General features: G+C 45.0%; 15 non-coding genes across 15 annotated transcripts in view; all 15 read left to right on the plus strand.

Moving 5' to 3' along the window:
* Positions 1-58, plus strand: part of TRNAK-CUU (transfer RNA lysine (anticodon CUU)) — a 73-nt gene extending 15 nt beyond the window's left edge. Inside the window, exon 1 of the tRNA in view lies at positions 1-58. This exon is cut by the window's left edge and continues 15 nt beyond it. This is a non-coding gene — a tRNA (tRNA-Lys).
* A 98-nt stretch (positions 59-156) lies between these two features.
* TRNAK-CUU (transfer RNA lysine (anticodon CUU)) lies at positions 157-229 on the plus strand. Its single transcript has one exon. It is a non-coding gene; the product is annotated as a tRNA-Lys (tRNA).
* A 98-nt stretch (positions 230-327) lies between these two features.
* Positions 328-400, plus strand: TRNAK-CUU (transfer RNA lysine (anticodon CUU)). The gene has a single exon. It is a non-coding gene; the product is annotated as a tRNA-Lys (tRNA).
* Positions 401-498: 98 nt separating this feature from the next.
* TRNAK-CUU (transfer RNA lysine (anticodon CUU)) lies at positions 499-571 on the plus strand. Its single transcript has one exon. It is a non-coding gene; the product is annotated as a tRNA-Lys (tRNA).
* A 98-nt stretch (positions 572-669) lies between these two features.
* TRNAK-CUU (transfer RNA lysine (anticodon CUU)) lies at positions 670-742 on the plus strand. Its single transcript has one exon. It is a non-coding gene; the product is annotated as a tRNA-Lys (tRNA).
* Positions 743-840: 98 nt separating this feature from the next.
* Positions 841-913, plus strand: TRNAK-CUU (transfer RNA lysine (anticodon CUU)). Its single transcript has one exon. It is a non-coding gene; the product is annotated as a tRNA-Lys (tRNA).
* Positions 914-1011: 98 nt separating this feature from the next.
* TRNAK-CUU (transfer RNA lysine (anticodon CUU)) lies at positions 1012-1084 on the plus strand. The gene has a single exon. It is a non-coding gene; the product is annotated as a tRNA-Lys (tRNA).
* Positions 1085-1182: 98 nt separating this feature from the next.
* Positions 1183-1255, plus strand: TRNAK-CUU (transfer RNA lysine (anticodon CUU)). The gene has a single exon. It is a non-coding gene; the product is annotated as a tRNA-Lys (tRNA).
* Positions 1256-1353: 98 nt separating this feature from the next.
* On the plus strand, positions 1354-1426 carry TRNAK-CUU (transfer RNA lysine (anticodon CUU)). Its single transcript has one exon. It is a non-coding gene; the product is annotated as a tRNA-Lys (tRNA).
* A 98-nt stretch (positions 1427-1524) lies between these two features.
* On the plus strand, positions 1525-1597 carry TRNAK-CUU (transfer RNA lysine (anticodon CUU)). Its single transcript has one exon. It is a non-coding gene; the product is annotated as a tRNA-Lys (tRNA).
* A 97-nt stretch (positions 1598-1694) lies between these two features.
* TRNAK-CUU (transfer RNA lysine (anticodon CUU)) lies at positions 1695-1767 on the plus strand. The gene has a single exon. It is a non-coding gene; the product is annotated as a tRNA-Lys (tRNA).
* Positions 1768-1865: 98 nt separating this feature from the next.
* On the plus strand, positions 1866-1938 carry TRNAK-CUU (transfer RNA lysine (anticodon CUU)). The gene has a single exon. It is a non-coding gene; the product is annotated as a tRNA-Lys (tRNA).
* Positions 1939-2036: 98 nt separating this feature from the next.
* TRNAN-AUU (transfer RNA asparagine (anticodon AUU)) lies at positions 2037-2109 on the plus strand. The gene has a single exon. It is a non-coding gene; the product is annotated as a tRNA-Asn (tRNA).
* Positions 2110-2206: 97 nt separating this feature from the next.
* TRNAK-CUU (transfer RNA lysine (anticodon CUU)) lies at positions 2207-2279 on the plus strand. The gene has a single exon. It is a non-coding gene; the product is annotated as a tRNA-Lys (tRNA).
* A 98-nt stretch (positions 2280-2377) lies between these two features.
* On the plus strand, positions 2378-2450 carry TRNAK-CUU (transfer RNA lysine (anticodon CUU)). The gene has a single exon. It is a non-coding gene; the product is annotated as a tRNA-Lys (tRNA).
* Positions 2451-2500: the final 50 nt, after the last annotated feature.

Below are 2500 nucleotides of genomic sequence, written 5' to 3' on the forward strand. Positions count from 1 at the left end.
TCGGTAGAGCACGAGACTCTTAATCTCGGGGTCGTGGGGTCTAGCCCTACGTTGGGCGCTAAACAACAATTTTGAGGTTTTTCCCTTACACTAAAACTAGTATACCCGCAATAGATAACCCATTTACTGAAATTCAATTAAAATGCTCGGATACAGGCTCGACTTGCTCCGTCGGTAGAGCACGAGACTCTTAATCTCGGGGGCGTGGGTTCAAGCCCCACGTTGGGCGCTAATCAACAATTTTGAACTTTGCCAATACACTAAAACTCTAGATTCTCGCAAAAGATTGTTCATTTACTGGAATTCATTTAAAATGCATGAATACAAGCCCGGCTAGCTCAGTCGGTAGAGCACGAGACTCTTAATCTCGGGGTCGTGGGTTCGAACCCCACGTTGGGCGCTAATCAACAATTTTGAACTTTGCCAATACACTAAAACTCTAGATTCACGCAAAAGATTGTTCATTTACTGGAATTCATTTAAAGTGCATGGATACAAGCCCGGCTAGCTCAGTCGGTAGAGCACGAGACTCTTAATCTCGGGGTCGTGGGGTCTAGCCCTACGTTGGGCGCTAAACAACAATTTTGAGGTTTTTCCCTTACACTAAAACTATTATACCCGCAATAGATAACCCATTTACTGAAATTCAATTAAAATGCTCGGATACAGGCTCGACTTGCTCCGTCGGTAGAGCACGAGACTCTTAATCTCGGGGGCGTGGGTTCAAGCCCCACGTTGGGCGCTAATCAACAATTTTGAACTTTGCCAATACACTAAAACTCTAGATTCTCGCAAAAGATTGTTCATTTACTGGAATTCATTTAAAATGCATGAATACAAGCCCGGCTAGCTCAGTCGGTAGAGCACGAGACTCTTAATCTCGGGGTCGTGGGTTCGAGCCCCACGTTGGGCGCTAATCAACAATTTTGAACTTTGCCAATACACTAAAACTCTAGATTCACGCAAAAGATTGTTCATTTACTGGAATTCATTTAAAGTGCATGGATACAAGCCCGGCTAGCTCAGTCGGTAGAGCACGAGACTCTTAATTTCGGGGTCGTGGGGTCGAGCCCTACGTTGGGCGCTAAACAACAATTTTGAGGTTTTTCCCTTACACTAAAACTAGTATACCCGCAATAGATAACCCATTTACTGAAATTCAATTAAAATGCTCGGATACAGGCTCGACTTGCTCCGTCGGTAGAGCACGAGACTCTTAATCTCGGGGTCGTGGGTTCGAGCCCCACGTTGGGCGCTAATCAACAATTTTGGACTTTGCCAATACACTAAAACTCTAGATTCTCGCAAAAGATTGTTCATTTACTGGAATTCATTTAAAGTGCATGGATACAAGCCCGGCTAGCTCAGTCGGTAGAGCACGAGACTCTTAATCGCGGGCTCGTGGGTTCGAGCCCCACGTTGGGCGCTAATCAACAATTTTGAACTTTGCCAATACACTATAACTCTAGATTCTCGCAAAAGATTGTTCATTTACTGGAATTCATTTAAAGTACATGGATACAAGCCCGGCTAGCTCAGTCGGTAGAGCACGAGACTCTTAATCTCGGGGTCGTGGGTTCGAGCCCCACGTTGGGCGCTACGTGACAATTTTGAACGTTGCCAGTACACTTATACTCTAGATTCTCGAAAAAGAGAGTCCATTTACTAAAATTCATTTAAATACATGGATACAAGCCCGGCTAGCTCAGTCGGTAGAGCACGAGACTCTTAATCTCGGGGTCGTTTGTTCGAGCTCCACGTTGGGCGCTAATCAACAATTTTGAACTTTGCCAATACACTAAAACTCTAGATTCTCGCAAAAGATTGTTCATTTACTGGAATTCATTTAAAATGCACGAATACAGGCCCGGCTAGCTCAGTCGGTAGAGCACGAGACTCTTAATCTCGGGGTCGTGGGTTCGAGCCCCACGTTGGGCGCTAATCAACAATTTTGGACTTTGCCAATACACTAAAACTCTAGATTCTCGCAAAAGATTGTTCATTTACTGGAATTCATTTAAAGTACATGGATACAAGCCCGGCTAGCTCAGTCGGTAGAGCACGAGACTATTAATCTCGGGGTCGTGGGTTCGAGCCCCACGTTGGGCGCTACGTGACAATTTTGAACTTTGCCAGTACACTTATACTCTAGATTCTCGAAAAAGAGAGTCCATTTACTAAAATTCATTTAAATGCATGGATACAAGCCCGGCTAGCTCAGTCGGTAGAGCACGAGACTCTTAATCTTGGGGTCGTGGGTTCGAGCCCCACGTTGGGCTCTAATCAACAATTTTGAACTTTGCCAATACAGTAAAACTCTAGATTCTCGCAAAAGATTGTTCATTTACTGGAATTCATTTAAAATGCATGGATACAAGCCCGGCTAGCTCAGTCGGTAGAGCACGAGGCTCTTAATCGCGGGGTCGTGGGTTCGAGCCCCACGTTGGGCGCTAAACATTAATTTTGAGGTTTTCCCGTATACTAAAGGTCGAGATACCCG

Source organism: Phalangium opilio, unplaced genomic scaffold (assembly GCF_054372755.1).
Source record: "Phalangium opilio isolate 3A_F unplaced genomic scaffold, DU_Popi_V2 ptg000390l_1, whole genome shotgun sequence".
NCBI lineage: Eukaryota > Metazoa > Arthropoda > Arachnida > Opiliones > Phalangiidae > Phalangium > Phalangium opilio.